General features: G+C 40.5%; 1 protein-coding gene across 1 annotated transcript in view; it reads left to right on the forward strand.

Moving 5' to 3' along the window:
- Nucleotides 1–3768: 3768 nt before the first annotated feature.
- DNAJC13 (DnaJ (Hsp40) homolog, subfamily C, member 13) overlaps nt 3769–21575 on the forward strand; it is a 173921-nt gene continuing 156114 nt past the window's right edge. Inside the window, exon 1 of the mRNA XM_006840026.1 lies at nt 3769–3869. The gene's annotated coding sequence lies outside the window, so the exon portion shown is untranslated. The remainder of the gene's footprint in view (nt 3870–21575) is intronic.

A 21575-nucleotide genomic window follows, 5' to 3' on the forward strand; every position in this document is an offset into this window, starting at 1 on the left:
GGTTTAAAATGTGGACTTTGTGGTTAGTAGTCCAGTGCTTACCCTACGGTGACATCAGCGCTCCAAACGAAAAAGCATTTGGGCTCAATACAAGGTAACTAACCAAAACCAATCCCATTGTCAGAGTGGATTTTGTCTTATAGTAACCAACCCTATATAGGGTTTCCAAGACTATAAATCTTTCCAGGGGTAGGTGGTCTAATCTGTCTCTTGAGGAGTAGCTGGCATGTTTGAATTGTAGATGTGGTTTGAAGATCAAGTGGTAACCATCAGGGTTCACTGGATACAGACAAAGAAGTTTCTAAAAAAGCCATGAAAAAAAAAAAAAAAAAAGTCTTGAGAGGAAGGGAATTTTCCACTAATGGGAAGGGGGACAGTTCATGATATCTAAGGGTCTTCCTGTGCTAAGAATCTATTTTATCTGTCTCAAATGGACACAAAATTGAGACTTAGTATTTAGTCTTGATTTTTAAAATCCTGGGACTGAATCTTGGATCATTTACAAACAAAGTTATATTTTGCAAGGTCCTCTAGGAATGTAGAAACAATATACTCCACAGCTGTATCTTCTAGAATTATTGGAAGACTTTGTATCCTGGAAATGTCATTGATGGTTTCTGTTTCTATGGTATGAACAAAAAATGCCCCTTAACTTACTAAGTCCTTCTGTTTTGTCTTCTCTCTTCCTACACAATTTCGGGCCCTGTCTTCCCCCACACAGCTATTCCTGGTATCTCCCCTAACTTGCACCTTATCTTATTGTTGCAGTACAGTTATGTCTACTATAAAGATAACTGCAAGTCTTTTTCTACAGGCCCCCTCACCAACAACACAGCAAAAGGTCAGCAGAGTCAAGAAGCTGAATCAGTAAGAATCATTGTCTACCTCTTTTTAGCAACCACCATTTCCAAAACAAGTTAATAATCATTGAAGGTACTCCCAAGAAACCCCAATTTCAGGATTGCTCTGCAGAGTGTTAAATGCTGGTTATCAGAGCCCTTTGTCCCTCATAAAAGAATGTATCCATGCAAGTCAACCTATAGCATCTATCTTTTAAAAGTTTGCAGTACACTCACTTATTTTTTAACTCTGTCATGAGAATACAGACTGATCTTCTGAAATTAAGCCTTTGCCCACATCACTCTTAGGTGAACCCTGGTTCTAATCTCAATATCCTCACGTTTTGATATCCTGTCTTTCTGCCCAGCAACTTCCATGTAGATTCAAAGTGACAGTATAGAAGGCTTAGGTTCTGGCATTAGGTTGCTTGAGTTCAAACATCAAGTCCACTACCACGGCCAAACAAAAACACCCATTTCCATGTTGCCAATTCCAATTTATAGGATCCAGGTGTGGTGCTGTGGGCTAATGCGTCATACTGCAAAGTCGTTTGAACTGCAAGGTTGGTTGTTCAAGCTCACCAACTGCTCCTTGGAAAACCTATAAAAGGTTGTTATGGGTTGGAATTGAGTTGATGGCACTTAACAACAACAACAACACAGGGTAGGGTGGAGTCCTGGTGAGTCACTGTGGGTTAATGCGCATGACTGCAAAGTAGGTTTGAACCACAAGGTCGCAAGGTCACCAGTTCAAGCTCACCAGCCACTCCTCAGAAACCCTATAAAGGGTCACTATGGATTGGAACCGACTGGATGGCACTTTACAACAACATGGGTAGGGTAGAACCACCCATAGGGTTTTCAAGATAGTGGCACAGGAAGCACTCACTCATCTCTGCCAAGAAATTTGGAAGAAAATTATTTGCCAACTGATGGGAAGAGATCCGTTTTTATGCCCATTCCAAAGAGAGGTGACCCAACGGAATGCGGAAGTCATAGGACAATCTCTTTGACATCCCATGCGAGTAAAGTTTTGCTATAGGTAATACAAAAATGGCCACAATCATATATTGACAGAGAACTTCCAGAGGTTCAATCCAGATGCAGGAGAGGCCGTGGAACGAGGGATACCATTGCGGATGTCCAATGGATCTTGGCTGAAAGCAGAGAATATCAGAAAGATGTTTACCTGTGCTTTATTGACTATGCAAAGGCTTTTGATTGTGCGGATCATGACAAGCTATGGACAACATTGCGAAGTATGAGTATTCCGGAACACTTAATTGTGCTCATGAGGAATCTGTACCTGGATGAAGAGGCAGTTGTTTGAACAGAACATGGGAACACTGAATGGTTTTAAATTAAGAAAGGTGTGCGACAGGGTTGTATTCTTTCCCCGTACTTATTCAACCTGTATTCTGAGCAGATAATCCTAGAAGCTGGGTTCTATGAAGAAAAAAAGGCATCAGGATTGGAGGAAGACTCATTAATAAATTGTGATATGCAGATGATACAACCTTGCTTGCTGAAAGTGAAGAGGACTGAAAACATTTACTGATGAAGATCAAAGAGCACAACCTTTAGTATGGATTACATCTCAACGCAAAAAAAACAAAAATCCTCACCACTGGACCAGTAAACAACATTCTTATCAATGGAGAAAAAATTGAAGTTGTCAAAGACTTTATTCTTGGATCAACTATCAACACTCAAGGCAGCAGCAGTCAAGAAATCAAATGATGTATTGAATTAGGCAAATCTGCTGCACAAGACCTTTTAAAAAGTGTTGACGAGAAAAGATGTTAGCTTAAGGACTAAGGTGAGCCTGACCCAAACCATGGTATTTTCAATAATCTCATATTCATGCGAAAGCTGGACAGTGAATAAGGAAGACCGCAGAAGAATTGATGCTTTTGAGTTATGGCGTTGGAGGAGAATATTGAAAGTGCCATGGGCTGCCAAAAGAACCAACAGATCCATTCTGGAAGAAGTGCAGCCAGAGTGCTCCCTGGAGGCCAGGATGGCCAAACTTCGTCTCTCATACTTCAGACATATTGTCAGGAGGGACCAGTCATTGGAGAAGGACATCATGTTTGATAAGGTGGAGGGTCAGAGAAAAAGAGGAAGACCCACAAAGAGATGGAATGGCAGCATTGATGGGATGGCAACAGTAGTGAGGTTGGCCCAGGATCGGGCCGTGTTTCGTTGTTGTGCATAAGGTCGCTATGGGTCAGTACCAACTCGATGGCACCTAACAACATCTATAGAAGGAGACTGCCATATCATATCTTCTTTCCACGGAGCTGTAGGTGGGCTGGCGAGTTCAAATCATCCATCATTCTTTCCGTAAGCAGTTGAGTGCTTAATCACTGCACCACCAGGGATTCCACTAGTTTGCACTAGGCCTCAATTTCTGTGCAAATTGTCGGAGCAAACAGTATCCAACGGGACTTCAAGGGCGTGCCGAGGGGCGTGGCTCTCGATGAAATGCAGAAGGCATCGTTCCTTTACGCACGCCCAGGGAAGAGGCCGGCCCCTTAACGCGTGGCGTAAACTCTGGACTTCACAGCAAGCCTCTTCAGGCTGCGCAAGCGTAACTGCCAGAAGGCTGATCGGGGTGGGTAAAGGAAACACAGAATTTGAGGAAAGGAAGCAACTGGCTGTGGAAAGGAAGGGCGGGGAAACACGTAAGCGGGCGGGTCAGAAGGCGGAAGAGTTGAGATCAGCTGACTGGGTCTCGTGACATCCTGGACCGTGACAACGCAGGCGCGTTGGAGGGCGGTAGCTCTCAGCCTGAGCGAAGATGGCGGCCTCCAGAGTGAGCCTCTGAGAGGCAGAGGGAGGAGGCGGAGGGGGCGGGGAGGTAGCGCCGCCGCGGCAACAGGAATCCGCGGCTGCGGAGCTAGAGCCCCAGCTAGGAAAAGGGGAAGTGGTGAAGGGTAGGAGGCCGTAGGGCGCCTCATCCCACTCTGGACGCAGAGCCGGCGGCGGGAGGAGCTCGGGCTGGAAACTCTCCAGCCTCCTGCGAAGGTAAAGCTGACTTTGGGCATCGTACCATGGTGCTCTGCCTTCACTTCCCACGCCACGATTCTTGGAGGGCTCAGGGTTGGTGTCTTGGCGCCGCTGACTGCAGCTGCTAAAGGAAGGCAGCTTACCCTCCCCCCAAGACTGCTAGGCTGCTTCCTTCCCTCGGACCCCCAGGCTCCCAGTGACATCCGCCCAGGGCGCTGCATTGTTCGGTCCCACTCCTCTTTTTGCCTTGTTTTCTGGTTTTCCATCCATCCAGGCCTTCACTCCCCTCAGCACATCCCTACCCCTCACACCCCTCACTCCCCTCTGGGCTCCGCCCTCGGGATTCCCTTTGAGCTTGCTAGTTAATGCAGGCAACTCTTGTTTTCTTAGATCCGCTGCTGCCCTTCCCTCCCGAGTCTCGCACAGCCTTGCGTTTCTTTGCTTAGCTTTGTTTCTCTTACTGGGAAATGGGGACCACTCACGTCATCTCTCCCTTCCCTCCCTTTTACCCAAGCAAGTTTTCCCCTGAGACTAGTCCTTTCTGCAGGGTAGCTAGTTCTTCGTTGTCTTTGCCTGACTGCTGCTCTGCTACTTTTGAAGGGGCTGTGAAGTGGGTGAAGTAGGACTTAGGCAAGTTCAATGAAGTGGCTCTTAAAAGCATAGTTGAGATTTAATAATACAAGTGAGAAGCGTGCCTTCCCTTACATTGTAACCTCATTGTAGGGTGTTCAGTGGCCGGTCACTCTTGCCTTGAAATTTCCTTTATCGGTTACTTGTGTCTGTGTGTGTGTGTAAAAATGTACCCCCAGTGTGGCGATAGAGCTCTCGTGTGGCGCTGGAGGATAAGTTCTAGACTGCTATCCAAAACTTTGGCGGTTCAAACCCACCATCCACTCCTTGGAAACTATACAGGGTCGCCATGAGTGGGATCAGACTGTAAGTCACTGACCAACAATAAAAACTAAGCAGTGGTATGTTCTCAAAGTAATGATTTCTTACTTTCTGTCTCCTTGTCCTTTAGAGTCCCCCTCATTTCCCTCCAGAAAAAGAGGGCTTCTATCTGCCGATGTTGTCTCCTCTATGTGCGGTCTTTATACTGTTATTTTGAGCCTCTTGCACTGTAGTATATTTTAAGAAACTTTAAGGAGCAGTTGCAGTCAGTTCTACAGGGTCGCTATGAGTTCTTAAGAACCTTGGACTAGTATTTCTTTCTGTCGTACTGTTTTCTTTCTCCCTTTATGGACTTGGTAGATTTCTGGTTTTGAAATGCTCTCAGTACGAAATCATTTCCAGTGGTCACTTTTTTTTTTTTGGTGGTGGTGGTGGTGGGGTAGTGTATTACCAACGCTCTGAATCTGTGGAAATATGAAACTGATCTTGCTGTTATTATTATTATTATTTTAAATAATAATGAAAAAGGAAATGTGGAAATACTTACCACCAGAAATTCACTTACCTATAAAGACATAAACTTACAATTATTTGTGTTTTTGGGACATGTTCTATTGTTTGACTTAATTTGGCATGTAGAATAAAATCCAGTTAACATTTAAAATGTGATATGAAACAATATTTGTCGCACTGTGGGTTAATGTGCTGGACTGCAAGGGCGGTTTGAACTGCAAGGTCAGTTTGAACCACAAGGTCGGCGATTCAAGCCCACCAGCTGCTCCTCGAAAACCCTATACAGGGTCGCTATGGGTCAGAACCGACTCAACAGCACTGAACAACAGGAGCCCTGGTAGCATAGTGGATTAAGAGTTGGGCTGCTAACGGCAAGGTCAGCGGTTTGCATCTATGGATGTATCAGCCACCACAGCCTTGGAAACCCTATATAGGGTAGCTGTGAGTCTTAATAGACTCAGTGGCACTTAGCCACCACCAACCATCTGAAACTTGACTTATGATAGCTATCGATATCACAGTACACTCAGAGAACTAAGACCATGTTTAGAAAATAACATTCCTAATTTGAAAACAGGAAGTAGAACGTATTAAGGGAGGGAAAAGAGGAGTCAGAGGGTTATTATTAAGAGATTGTAATGTAAGAACCTTAGGGCTAGAATCTTGTTCATGGAAAATACCACCATTTATATTCCATTGGGAGACAATATATATTCCTCTTTTTCTGTAGAGTGACAATAAGTCTATGAAGTCCTGGTGTGGCACCATGGGATAATGCACTGGACTACAAGGTTGGTTTGAACCGCAAGGTTGGTGATTCATATTCACTAGCCGCTCCTTGGAAACCCTATACATGATTCTTATAAGTCAGAACCGACTCAAATAACAAAATTTGAAAGTAACGGTAAAATACAGTTAAGGAATCAAGGAAAGCATGAAAGTTATTTATAAGAATTTAATTTTATTCACAAATAGAAGCAGGATACCTAGGTTGACTGTAACAGTACTATTAAGCAGTTATTTGAACCAGTTCATTCTAGTACCACCCTTGCTAAGAATTTGTATGTCCAATCCAGGTATACCAAATTCTAATCTTCAATTTAACAAGATGTCCAAGTGATGTTTAAAGTTCTAATTTAGTATATCTGGGGTGGGAAATCAAATTATCCATAGGGAGTCAAACCGGAATGAAGAGGTTTGAAGCCCTGTAATTAAATTAGTAAGAAAGTTGATACTGGAGTCAGGTTCTTAATAAACACCAAATTAGGGCTGAAATAGAGAAGATGTAGTTAAACTAATACTTCTTTATTAGTATTAGTTTAACTACATCTTCTTTATTCCGCATCCAGTTCTATTTGTTGTTGTTAAGTGCCATCTGGTCGGTTCCCACTAATGACCCTATATAGGGTTTCCGAATAGCAACTGGTGGATTTGAACCACCGGCCTTGCAGTTCAAATCTACCTTGTGCTCCATTGTTTTCCTGTAGCACCACACCATGACTCCAGTTCTGTTTATACAAGTAAAATTGAGGTTTCTGTTCTACATACCTTTCCCCTACTGCTATAATTATGGTGCTTAAGAACAGTAAAATTGAAATAAGTGTATGTAGGCCTAAGTGTTAACTGTCATGTGTGACATGGTTAAAGGAAAGTTGTTTTATGAGAGATCCTTTAAATCAGTGTTTCTCAACGTTGTTAGGCCTCAAAAGGCTTCTGTTTTATACCAAATATTTTGTGACACCTCCTTTATTATCCTGAAGTTGTTTATAGGTGACCTAACCACTTTCCATTTTCAGTCCCAGAACTTAGAAACTGAAAACTTTCCTCCCGGCATTAAAACAAAAATGTATAGGGCTAACTTTAGATTTAGGAGTTTTGTTGAACGTATTAAAGAGCTGACATTATACACTGAAACACTGACAAAGTTTAAGGAGAGAGACTACCTGTAGAAAGAGGGGAGGTATGACACCTGCACAGCTAGAATGACAAGGCTGAGTGTCTGCTGGTGGGGCCTTGGGAAATCCTCCAGGAACCAAGCTGGGAAGCTTGCAATAGCAGTGCTATGGGGGCAGTGATTAGTAATTATGCAAAGAGACCTTCTCTGAAGCACAGCACAAAGTAGCAGACAGGCATTGCTCAGAAAGCCATTCCACAGCATATTGTTGTTGTGACATGACTTCGAGTCATTATTTCTGAAGAGCAGCTGGTGGATTTGAACCACCAACTTTGTGGTTTGAACAACATTTCTTAACCTCTAGTGCCACACCAGAAGGCCATCCTACATTATTGTTGTTGTTGTTGCTAAGTGCCGTCGAGTCGGTTCCGACCCATAGCGACCCTGTACAGGGTTTCTGAGGCTGTAAATCTTTACAGGAGCAGAACGCCTCATTTTTCTCCCGCGGAGCAGCTGGTAGTTTCGAACTGCAGGCCTTAAGGTTCGCAGCCCGATTCGTAACCACTACGCTACCAGAGCTCCTTATCCTACATTATAGACACAAGTTATTTCTGCAGATATTTGAAGCCTGTGGTATACCGAGGATATGTGTGCTGTTGTTAAGTGCCATCGAGTCGGTTCCAATTGATAGTGACCCTGTATAGGAACTATAGCAACAACAAATCAAAACCCAACCCAGGTCTTGACTGTTGTTGTAAAGTGCCATCAAGTTGATTCTGACTCATAGTGATCCTGTATCGCGTTTCCGATGAGTGGCTGGTGAGTTTGAACCACTGACCTTGTTGTTCAGACCAACATTACAGTCCACTGCAATATCCTACAGCACCACCCCTGTACACAAGGCCTAGCAAAGAAAAGTCATGTCGATTTCCAGTCATAGAGCTTATTTCTCTAGGTTTCTACGGTCCTACACAGCATGTTCAACTTTTAGCAAAAAATTACAAGGCAAGGCCTACACAAGTCAAGGGGAAAAGAAAAACATTTCCTAGAGTAAATGCAAACTTAAAAACCAGACTCAAATAGACAGATGCTGGTGTTTGAAAGGGAATTTATAATAACTGACTAATATGCTAGAGTCCTGGTGTGGCATTGTGGGATAATGCACTGGACTGCAAGGTTGATTTGAACTGCAAGGTGAGTAGTTCAAATTCATCAGCTTCTCATTGGAAACACTATACAGGGTTGCTATGAATTGGAACCAGTTGAGTTGTAGTTGTCACTTAACTAACTTGACTAATATGGAGTCTAGAGTCCTTGTGTGGCACTGTAGGATAAGCGGAAGGTTGATGGTTCAAATTCAACAGCTGCTCATTGGAAACCCTCTCTGGGGTCACTATGAGTTAAAACTGACTGACGATCCAACATTAACAATGATTAATGTATTAGAAGCTCTAACAGAAAAGGTAGACAACATACAGAGTCAGCTGGACAATTTTAGCAGAGAGATGGGAACTACAAGAATCAAATGGAATGTTACATATGAAAATTATAGTATGAGAGCTCTAGCATGCCTTTGGGGTTATCAGATTTGACACAGCCAAAGACAGAGTCAGTGAACTTGTAGATGTGTCAATAGGAATTACTCAAATTGAAACACAAAAGTAAAGCAAAAAAAGACAGAATATGCAAGATCTAATGGCTGATAGTAAACTTTTTAACAAATGCTTAGTTAGAATTTAGAATCCTGGTGTGGCACTGTGGGTTTAAAATGCTGGACTGCAAAGTCGATTTGAACCATAAGATCAGCACTTCAAGCTTACCAGTTACTTCTTGGAAACCCTATACAAGGTTGCTGTGGGTTGGAACCATTTGATGGCACTTAACAACAACATTAGAATTCCAGAAGAAATGAAAGAGTATAAAATATTTGAAGACCAGATTTCCAAGATTAATGTTAGATGTCAAATTACAGAGCCACGCTTAAAAACTCCAAGCAGAATCTTGCTCTTCCCTCTTATGCTCAAAGAGATAACGTAGGCATATCATGATCATGCAGTTGGAAACAAAAGACAAAAAGTGTTAAAGGCAGTCAAAAAAAGAGAAACATTACATACAGAAAAGCAAAGAAAAACAATGCCAGTGACATCTCGAAAGAACTGTCAGCCCAGAAATGTATGACCATTGAAAATATCATTCAAAAGTGAAGGAGAAATAAATACACTCAGAGGTAGAATGAATTCACTGTCAGCAGATTTACTTGAAAAAAACATTGAAAGTTCTTCAGGCAGAACAAATTGCTTATCAGACTAAGACTTAGATTTACACGAATGGAGTGTGTCAGAAATGAAATAGATGACGGTAAAATAGAATTCATTGTTTTCTTATTTTTAGTTATTTAAAAAAACTAAAAGTAAGTGCTGTTAAGTGCCGTCAAGTCAGTTCCAACTCATAGCAACTCTGTTTAGGGTTGCCTGGGAGCAGCTGGTAGGTTTAAACTGCCAACCTGTGGTTTGCAATCCAGTGCTGATCCTACCGCCCTACACCAGGAGTCCACAAGTAAAAGTAGCTGTATTATATGTAAGATAGGATAGATAGATAGTTAAATGCTGTTGAGTTGGTTCCGATGACCTGCTGGTGAGCTTGAACCTCCGACCTTGCAGTTCAAACCTACCATGCAGTCCAGCGCATCAACCCACAGCATCACGCTAGGACTCCAAGACAAGATCGATAGGAGGGAGATACTGTGAGTATACTGTTGTAAGGTTCTTAAACCAAAAGAAGTCAGTTGTAGTTGAGTTGATTTTGACTCCTGGCAGCTTCCTATGGTTTTTAATGGCTGGGTTTTCAAACTTAGATTTCCAGGTGGTTCTTACCACATTTCTCTGGGTGGATTTTAATGTATAATCTTTTGATTGGCAGCCAAGCTTGTTAATTGTCTGTACCACTCAGAGACTCCTGTTAAGATTCTTGTAATAACATATGATATTATTTCAACATAATCTAGTTAATTCAAGATGTATATTGATGTTAAGTGTCGTTGAGTCGGTTCTGACTCTAGAGACTCTGTGTAGGGTTTCCAAGGAGCGACTGGTTGGTTTGATCTGCTAGCATTGCGGTTGGCAGTCTAGTGCTTATCCTACAGTGCCTCATCTGTATCCCAGAATCCTAGGATACTGACAAAAATACTCATATGCACACACAAATGATAGTAAGTAAAAAAAGAAAATAGACACACACACACACAAATGAGAGTATTGTTACAAAATCATGGAAACCTTTATTAAGTAAAAATAGCAAAATATGAAGTTATTGTTTGTTAATTATCTAGATTTATATGTACATTTCTTAAGGTGGTGTTTCCATCTATAATCCTTTCTCTGAAGACTTCTGCACTCTTCAGTTTGCACATCAAATCTGCAGTTAAGGCATCTTCAAGGGACTGAAATTATGTTCTTTTGAAATAGTCTTTGAGTTTTGAAAAAAAAAAAAAAATCTGCAGGGGCAAGATCAGGAGTGTAGGATAGTGTAAGGTTCCCAATAAGATGCTCGTAGGATGGTCTGCTACTACTGAAGAATGAGCAGATGCATTGTCTTGATGACAAAATATTTCTTGGTAGCCACTGTCCTGGCCTCTTTCTCACCAGTGTACTTTTCAATTTTCTTAAAACTTCTTCTCAGTAACTTCCATGATTATCCTGTGTCCTTTGAGAAAATCTATCAAGATTATCCATTTGAAATCCCCCAAATCAGTTGCCGTAACCATAACCACTCTGTCTTGAATTCATTTTTAAGGTCTTCCTGATTTTTCTTAAAAATGCTTGTTGTTAAGTGCCATTGAGTTGGTTTCGACTCATACCAACCCTGAATAGAATTTCCAAGGAGTATGTGGTAGGTTTGAACTCCCAACCTATGGTTAGCTTTCCAGTGCTTATCGTACAACATTACCACCGACTCCTAAAAATGCTTCCTATCTACTTACTTGTCTAAAACCCTCTTTTATGTGGGACAGCATTCCTGTAAAGTTGTTGCAAAGCGTCAATGATTTAGGAAGCTGTTCACTTTAGTTTGGTTAAAAATCTCACATTAACCTTAACCTCAAAATTGTTTTTTTCCATGGTGCCTTTTTTTTGTGTGTGTGCAAGTTTTCCTAATGAGACTGAGACAAGTGTATTACCGAGAGAACTTGTCTGCAGCCATCAACAGAGCTCATGTTTAAACACATTTTGTTTGCTATAAATCCATTAATGTATGAACTGGAACCCTAGTAGCAATACTTTTTGGTTTACCTTCCATGTATTTGTGTATGTGTCTAAAGTAGGTATAAAAAAGCATTGAAGGAGTTGTTGTTAAGTGCCATTGAGTTGGTTCTGACCCATAGTGACCCTGTATAGGGTTTCTGAGGAGCGGCTGGTGAGCTTGAACTGCTGACCTTGCAGTTCAAACTGACCTTGCAATCCAGTGCATTAACCCAACAGTGCAACTGCAGTACTTTTAGATTTACCCTACATATGTGTGTTTGTGTGTGTGTGTGTATAAAGCAGGTATAAAATAGCATTGAAGGAGATAAAATGAAATTATTTTAAAATACTTAATTAACATAAGTAAAGGAGAAAATAAGCAGATGGAGCAAATAGAAAATTCCCAACAGCATGATCCATAAAAGAAATGTAGGATAAATTTGACTTACCAAAATAAGTGTTTGGAACCACCTATAGTCTGGTTTAAAACATCGGCACACTGCTTAGTCTAATATAATCCATGAGAAATGCAGTCTGCTGTAGTGGCACATGTGCATTTTTAAAATCACTACAAAATTGCACAATTGAAAGCCACAGGACTTGTAGGAAAATGGATAAAGATCATAAAACTCAGAACTTTATTAATAACACTTTTTTAAAAAGGAGCCTTTTGGAAATGGTCTACCACTCGTCTGTCAGTGTGTCGTACTGTGGTGGCTTGTGAGTAGCTGTGATTTTGGAAGCTATGCAACCAGTATTTTAAATACCAGCAGAGTCACCCATGGTGGACAGTTTGCAGATGACCTTCCAGATGCAGAAACACTGTTAGATGTAGTGATGGAAAATGAGCCCCTCAGGTTGGAAAGCACTCAAAATGCGACTGGGGAAGAGTTGCCTCCTCAAAGTAGAGCTGAACGTGATGACATGAATGGAGTAAAGCCTGTGGGACCTTCATTTGCTGATGGGGCACTTCTCAAACTGAAGAGAAACAGCTTATAAACATCCATTAACAATTGGAGCACGGAAGTATGAAGTATGAATCTAGGAAAATTGGAAATTGTCAAAAATGAAATGGAATACATAAACATGGATATCTTAGGCATTAGTGAGCTGAAATGGGCTGGAATTGGCCATTTTGAATCTGACAATCACATGGTTTACTATGCCAGGAATGACAAATTGAAGAGGAATGGTGTTGCATTCATTGTCAAAAGAACATATCCATATCAGTCATGAGGTACAGTGCTGTCTATGATAGGATAATATCCATGCACCTACAGGGAAGACCAGATAATACCGTTATTCAGATTTTCGCACCAACCATTCAACCAGTGAGGATGAAACAGAAGAATTCTTCCAGTGTTTTCAATATGAAATTGATCAAGAATGCCATCAAGATATATCGATCATTACTGATGATTCGAATGCAAAGACTGGGAACATAGAAGGAGGATCAGTAGTTGGAAAAAATGGCCTTGGTGATAGAAATGATGCTGGAGTTTGCATGATAGAATTCTGTAAAATCAGTGATTTATTCATTTCAAATACCTTCTTTACACAGCATAAGAGACAATTATACACATAGACCTCACCAGATGGAATACACAGAAACCAAATTGACTACATCTGTGGACAGATGATGGAAAAGCTCCATATCATCAGTCAAAACAAGACCAGTGGCAGATTGTGGAATTGACCATCAATTGCTCATATGCAAATTCAAACTAAAGTTGAAGAAAATGAAAACAAGCCCATGAGAGCCAAAATATGTATATATATTTATATACATTGGGACCTTGAATATATCTCACTTGAATTTAGGGATCATCTGAAGAACAGGTTTGATACAATTAAACACTAAAGACCGAAGACCAGAATAGTTTTGGGATGACATCAAGAACAGCATACAGGAAAGAAGCAAAAAGTCATTAAGAAAGAAAGAAGAAAAAGGTCAAAATGGAAGAGACACTGCGTAGAGATGTAAAGCAAATGGAAGAAAAGAGGTACAAGAGCTGAACAGAAAATTCAAAGGTCAGTTTGAGAAGATAAAGTGAAATATTACAACAAATTGTGAAAAGATCTGGAGTCAGAAAACCAAAAAGGAAGAACATGGTCAGCATTTCTCAAGCTGGGGGAACTGAAGGAAAAAATTCAAGCCTCGATTTTCTTTATTGAAAGATTCTCTGGGCAAATTACTGAATGATACAGAAAGCATCAAAAGAAGATGGGTGGAATACACAGAGTCACTGTACCAAAAGGAAATGGTTGATTCATTTGATCAAATGGTTGGTTCAACCTTTTCAAGAGCCAAAGAAGAAGTCCAAGGTACATTGAAGGAATTGGCAAAGAACAAGGCTCCAGGAATTGGAATAAAAATTGAAATCTTTTAAGAATGTCCGGCAGCACTGGAGGTACTCATCTCTGCCAAGAAATTTGGAAGACAACTATCTGGCCGAGTGATTGGGAGAGATCTGTATTTGTGCCCATTCTAAGAGGTGACCCAACGGAATGCAGAAATCATTGGGTAGTCTCTTTGATATCTCATGTGAGTAAAGTTTGCTCAAGGTAATACAGAAACGGTTGCAAGCATACATTGACAGAGAACTTCCAGAGTTTCAAGCTGGATTCAGAAGAGGCCGTTGAATGAGGTATATCATTGCTGATGTCTGATGGATCTTGGCTAGAAGCAGAGAATACCAGAAAGATGTTTACTTGTGCTTTATTGACTACGCAAAGGTTTTGATTGTGTGAATCATGACAAGCTATGGACAACATTGTGAAGTATGAGCATTCCTGAACATTTAATTGTGCTCATGAGGAATCTATACATGGACCAAGAGGCAGTTGTTGGATCAGAAGATTGCATCAGGATTGGAGGAAGACTTGTTAACAACCTGTGGTATGCAGATGATACAACCTTGCTTGCTGAAAGTGAAGAGGTCTTAAAATATTTACTGATGGAGATCAAAGAGCACAACAACCTTTGGTATGGATTGCATCTCAATGTAAAGAAAACAAAAATCCTCATCACTGGACCAATAAACAACATTCTTATCAATGGAGAAAAGAGAAAAAGAGGAAGACCCTAGTGAGATGGATTGGCAGAGTGGCAGCATCAGTGGACTCAATTGTGGCAACAATTGTGAGATTGGCTCAGGATCAGGCAGTGCTTCTTTCTGTTGTGCATTGGGTCGCTATGAGTTGGTACTGATTCGATGGCACCTAACAACAACAACAGCAGTTGGAAATGGTAGCAGTTTTACATTTTTGATGGTGAAGAAATACGTAAATACTGTAATAAATATTTTTCCCTGAAAAGGTTTGCTTGTGGAAGTAAGCCTTGGAAAAAGTTGCAGCTTGTGAGTTTCTGTGAAGTAGTGGAAGGAGGAAAGTTACCAGAAATTAGACCAAGAGTTCTAACACTAGATAATGTAATATGTGTAACTCATAGTCCACTGAATATGCATGCCGTGTGTGTTTAGTGTATTCCTACATGACTGTTCAGATAGGTGCTGTTTGTGTTCATCTAGTGTTTCTTGTGGAGTCCTGGTGTAGTGCTGTGGGTTAATGCACTGGACTGAAAAGTCTACACTGTAAGTCGGTGATTAAAGCTCACCCAGCTATTCTTCGGAAACCCTATACAGGGTCTCTTTGGGTCAGAACCTATTCGATGGCACTTAACAACAATGACAACAACAGTGTTTTTTGCGGGGTATGCAGTGGTTCCATACAGTAACCACAGGACTGTGGACCCCCAACATCCACAACTTTAGCCCACAAACTGCTCCTCGGGGAAGATGAGGCTCTCTGCTCCTGCAAAGATTTGAAGCCTCAGAAACCCGATTCAGGGTTGCCTTTAGTTAGAACTCACTCCAGGGCACCTAACAACAGTGTTTCTTGTAGGCACAGTCTCCAGATGGAAGTGGAATTCTCATCATGCTCAACTTGCTCCTAATATAGCAGTCCTGTTGGAATAAATCCTTGTTATCAAAATAAGCATCATAGAACTAGCTGTTTGCATTTCAGTATGTAAATATGTATGATTATATCAAAAGACGCAATGAAGATGCCAGAGGCTTACTCCTTTACTTACATGCAGTGTGTGATTTTTGCAAAAATTTTGCCTAGTATAAGTTTGTCATACTGGTTGACTCAGATGACACAAGCGGGGTTGCTGTTAGCATTATTTTCTGAAATAAATATGAAAATAGAGTATCTCTCAATTTATAGTTGCATTCCTGGAAAAATCAGAGTATACTGTAAAAAGTACTTTATGATTTATATTTAAAATACAATCTGGGATTGCTTAATTTTGTCTGTTAACAGCCAGTGAGATTTTTGAAAGTTGCACATTGAAAACAGTTCCTCAGTCTGTGGAAATGTTTGTACATTGAAGGATATCTAGCATGTATGCCTCACCCTCAACCCCATCGACTATTGTTGAAACCTGTGCACAGCAGAATGAAACACTGCCTGATCCTGGGCCACCCTCACTACCATTGCCATGCTTGAGTCCATCGATGCTGCCACTTGGCCAATCCATCTCGTTGGGGGTCTTCCTCTTTTTCTCTGACATCAAACATGATGTCCTTCTCCAGCGACTCGTCACTCCTGACAATATGTCTGAAGTATGAGAGACGAAGTTTGGCCATCTTGGCCTTCCAGGAGCACTCTGGCTGCACTTCTTCCATAACACATCTTTTGGTTCTTTGGCAGCCCATGGTACTTTCAATATTCTCCTCCAGCACCATAACTCAAAAGCATCAATTCATCTACGGTCTTCCTTATTCATTGTCAAGCTTTTGCATGCATATGAGGTTATTGAAAATACCATGGCTTGGATCAGGTGCACCTTAGTCTTGAAGCTGACATCTTTGCTCTTCAACACTTTAAAAACGTCTTGTGCAACAGATTTGTCTAATGCAATATGCTGTCTGATCTCTTGACTTCTGCTTCCGTGAGTGTTGATAGTTGATCTAAGAAGAATGAAGTCCTTGACAACTTAAATCTTTTCTCTGGTTTATGTGACAGAGTAGGACTATCCCATAGGGTTTTCTAGACTGTACCCTATACAGGATCTCTATGAGTTGGACCTGACTAAATGGTACTTAACAACAGCAACAATCTTTATGGGAGCAAATCGTTAGGTCTTTCTCCCTAGGAGCTGCTGGATGGATTCAAACCAGCAATATTTTGGTTAACAGCTGAGTGCTTAACTGTTATCGTACCCCAAACCCACTGCTGTAGTTGATTCTGACTCATACAGACGCTATAGGGTTTTCAAGACTATAAATTTTTGCGGAATCAGACAACCTCATCTTTCTGCTGAGTTACCCTACCAGGGTTCTTCAGATTCTATGCTGTTGTTATGTGCTGTCAAGTCGGTTGTGACTCATAGCAACCCTGTATAGGATTTCCAAGGACCGGCTGGTGGGTTTGGACTTCTGACCTTGTAGTTAGCTGTCCAGTGCTTATCCTGCAGTGCCATACCAGTACTCCTGTTGTTAAGTGCTGTCCAGTCAGTTCTGACTCATAGTGACCTTGTATATTGTTTCCAAGGCTTTAAATCTTTGAGGGAGCAGAAAGCCTCATCTTTCACTGCTGGTGGGCATGAACTGGGGAGCTTTTGGATGTTTATCAAATTTTAGTACAAATAGTCCCTCTCCAAACAAAACAAAACAACCCACAAAACACAAACCTTAGTAAGAGAGATTAGACTTAATTTTACCTGTGGAATTTGCATTTTCTAGGTGAAGCAGTAGATCTGGAAATGTTTTGTTAACTATAAAATGCAATGGGGAAGGTAGGAATAATAGGAATATTTTAGAAAGAACCAAAGTGGAAACCTATATGTTGTTGGTGCTTTTGTGTGGCAGTGGTAGTGGTGTGCCGTGGAGTCCGTTCTGATTCATTGTGACCCTGCGTAAGGTTTCCGATGCTATAAATCTTTATGGAAGTAGAAAGCTTCATCTTTCTCCTGCGAAATGGCTGGTAGTTGCAAACCTGCTGACTCTGAGGTTAGCAGCCCAACTTGTAATCAGGACGCTTCCAGAGTTCCGGACTCCAGGTATAGGGGAACAAGCAATGCTATCTCCGTCGTCCCAACTTCCCTCCTCATTTTTCTGTCATCTCCTAGGAAATTTAGTCTTTTTTGTGCTTGTGGAGTCTTGGTGTTGCACTGCGGGTTAATGCGCTGGACTGCAGAGTCGTTTGAACTGCAAGTTCGGCAGTTCAAGCTCACCAGCTGCTCCTTGGAAACCAGGGTTGCTATGGGTCAGAACTGACTTGATGGCACTTAACAACAACAAAAATGTTGTGTGTTTGGAGTCCTGGTTTGGCACTGCAGGTGAATTCGCTGGACTGCAAAATTGGTTTGAATCGCGAAGTTGGCGGTTCAGTTTCACCAACTGCACCTCAGACATTCTATACAGGGTCACTGTGAGTCAGAACTGACTTGACGGCACTTTGCAACAACAGTATTAGGTGTTTGAACTCCTGGTGTGATGCTGTAGGATAAGCACTGGACTGAGAACCACAATGTTGGTGGTTCAAGTTCACCAGCTGTACCTCGGAAACCCTATACAGGGTCACTATGAGTCAGGACCGACTTGACGGTGCTTCACAACAACAATACACGTGTTTTCTGTGATGATAGGAAAACAGCTAGTTAAAAATATGAACTACTAAAATTCTCTTCCCCGTTAGAACCTATTTGGCATTAATAGAGCAGGATTATTAAGTGTTTGTGTGCCAAAGAAAAGCATATTAAAGTGTAACAGTTTATTCTTGAATAAACAAAATTATGCTTCAAAGGTAAAATGAAGTAGATAATTGGAGTAGAAAATTTCAAGAATGTACTGTATAAACTAAAAAATGTAAGTGATTAATAGCAATGATTTTACAGAATTGCTTAAGTGAACAGATTTCTTTTTTTCAAGTGGGTATTTCAAAAACATTTTTAAGTTTTGGAAAGCAAAAGAGACACAACAATGGATCTTTTGGAATAATGTATCTGGAAAAAGTGTTGTTTTCTTTTTAACATCAAGATCTCTTAATCGAACTAAGAGTAATTTTCTCAGATGCAATCAGTGTACTTGTGATGCAAAATATAAAGGGGGAGGGGACAGATATTTGTCAATAGAAAATATTGTGTACTGGCAAATAGAAAAGACCAACAAAATTAAGTGCTCTGAGGTGTATGCTCTGACCATTTCTTTGTATTGAGATATTATTAAAGCATTTCTTCACAGTGTTTGCTTTGGAATTTGTGTTGCCATTTTTTCCCCCATGAGTGCATACCCAGTTTCTCATTTGCACGAGGTAGTTACAAGGAAGAATGGATTTTGATTGTTGGTGGTGGACGTTTCTAAAAGTTAATTTGGCATATCAGACATTGCAGTATTTTAAATGTTTTAACCTCCAAGTGGGTAACTGGAGACAGTGATTATCAGCTGAAATTTTATATTTCAGCTTATTTTCCAACAAAATTTACCTTTGGAGGAATTGACTTCTTAAGCTTAAGGTAGCTTTGTGATTTGATTTACAGCTACTCTGAAATCCCTGTATTGTGTACATTACGCATACTGATTTGTTGTTTATTTAGAAGGAAATGCTTTTTACTTGTACTTGAGTTACCTATTAAAACATGACTCTGAAAATTAAAAATTAAAATGGGTTAAAGTTCATGTGGCAGTTTTCCCTCATACACAGCACATTCTAAGATTTAACAGTCTAGTTGCAGCTTTTTAATCTGGGTAAAAATTAATGTTCTGTTAACCATTTATATTTTTTGCCTTTTATCATATCACTAACCTTGTGATGGAGTCCTGGTGTAGGATAAGCACTGAATTGCTAACTGAAAGTTCAGTGGCACAAACCTACCAGCTCCTCCTTGGAAGCCTTATTCAGGGTCACTGTATGTTGGAACTGATTTGACTGCACATAACAACAGCAGCCTCATGATATGATTCACTTAGTGTTTTAATTCAGCCACAAATAAGACTAAGTCTCTAAAAAGTCAGTATAAGTGATCTCAGGTTATAAGGAAGGTAGCCTTTACCTAGCAATGTGATTCTGTCACATGAATTTCTACCGTATTTTCAAGTATGGTTTCACATTGTAACAAGGATACTGTTTCTATGTAGAGTAGTCCGGTAAGAAAATTTCACTTCTCCTCCAGTATATGAAAACTATCACCTAGCATAGTGGAAAGAATACTCAATACTCTTTAAGATTTTCACATTAACGTTTTAGTGAACTTACTTTATCACATCACATATCTGGTGTGGTGCTGTAGGATAAGCACTAGACTGTTAACTATGAGGTTCAAACTCACCAGCCACTCCTAGGAAACCTTATATAGGGTCACTGTGAGTCAGAACCAACTTGATGGCACTTAACAACTTGCATCTTAATTTTTGATGTATTTCAAGGCAAACTAACATTTTAAACTCATCACTTGAGAGTAGGGTTAATGATGAAAGTACATGTTATTCTTACATTTTAAGCATATAAAGTGGGAAAATTAACCTTTCATTTGCTCTCTTGAAATTGTGATATTTGTGTAAAAATTGCTTCCAGTTGATAATGCAAAATGTGTATTTTAGACAGACAATAGCCTTGATTTAAGTCAGTTTTTTCTTTGATTAGTATACTGTTTTTCTGAGTAAACCCATCCCCTGTTGAATGAGTACTTCGTTTAAGTTTTTCTTTTCCCACAGCTGTGTGCATAAACTGAATTTTGCAGTGTGTGCAGTACCTTGTTTGTGGCCTGACTATAATCTGATTGGAGACCTATGGAATAAGTCCCTTCATCATGTTTTTTTCTTGTTAGTGACAGTTTGATGTAGGCTTCAGCTTAGTGGACTTTCAAATCCTGTGCTTTTTTGGTCAACATCATGTATCTTTTAAAAATATCATTCTCATTTTGTTCACAAATTATTTTAAATGGATTGTCAATATTATTGCCTGTAGTAAATTGGAGTCTGTGAGGACATTAAGTGTTGTTTCAAAGTGTGAAGTAATGGAATTCATTGAAAAAGGTGGACCTAGCCAGAATACCTATGTTGCCCTGAATTTGAAGTTTTAATTCTTAGTACAGTTATATCTCAAAAGAACAGGAGAGATTGTACTAGAAGTACCTAGATAGAGTGAAAGAAAAATGTCAAAAAAAACAGGCTTACTTTAAAGGATCCTGGTTTACTTTAGAAGTTCCTGGGAGAAAATGTGAAAATATGGAATATAAAATGTTGTGTCTTTTTGTTGTTAAGTGGTGTCGAGTTGGTTCTGACTCAGCATTCCCATGTAGAATTTCTAAGAGGTGGCTGGTGAGTTTGAACCACTGATCTTGCAGTTGAAATTGATATTGCCCTCAGTGCTTATCTGATAATACATATGAAGGTGAGAATAAGCGTTTTGTTCTCCTTTTAATTTGGGCTAGTCCCTTTGGCACTTGCCACAGCCCTTTGAGGCATGTACTTAATATCCATATTTTACAGATGCACTGTGATTATTAGAGGTTAAGAAACTTGTTCAAGATCACACAGCCACGAAGTATTCCAGCCTGAATTACTATCAGTCTGTCTTTGACCATAAGTAATATTTTAAAAATTTACTACCACCACTTTGGTGATAATGGGAGTGCAGTGGCTCCACACCATAAGCACTAGACTGTGAACTATAGAATCCATGCTTCAAGCCCACCCAATGGCTCCATGGGAGAACATGAGGTTTTCTGCTCCTACAAAGATTTAAAGCCGCAGAGACCCTGTGTTGTTCAAAGTCGGTTCTGAGGAACAGATGGTGGGTTTGAACCACTGAGCTTGTGGTTCAAACTGACTTGTGGACCAGTGCATTATCCTCCAGTGCCATACTCAGTGGCATTTAACAGTAAATATCTTGGTGATAGATTGAGTATTGAAAGTATTTTAGTATGTATGTTAATGTGGTGACAGTGGTGGTGCTTATGTTCCATGTGGAATTGGTTCCTATGCATACTGACCCTGTATAGGGTTTCCGAGGCTGTAAATCTTTATGGGAGCAGGAAGCCTCATCTTTCTCCTGCAAAACCGCTGGTAGTTTCGAGCTGCTGACCTTGAAGTTGGTAGCCCAACTCGTAACTACTACTCTACGAGAGCTCCTTGTATGTTACTATTGTTGTTGTTGTGAGCCTTGGAGTCGGTTCTGACT

The sequence above is a fragment of the Chrysochloris asiatica genome, unplaced genomic scaffold (assembly GCF_000296735.1).
Source record: "Chrysochloris asiatica unplaced genomic scaffold, ChrAsi1.0 scaffold00028, whole genome shotgun sequence".
Classification (NCBI taxonomy): domain Eukaryota; kingdom Metazoa; phylum Chordata; class Mammalia; order Afrosoricida; family Chrysochloridae; genus Chrysochloris; species Chrysochloris asiatica.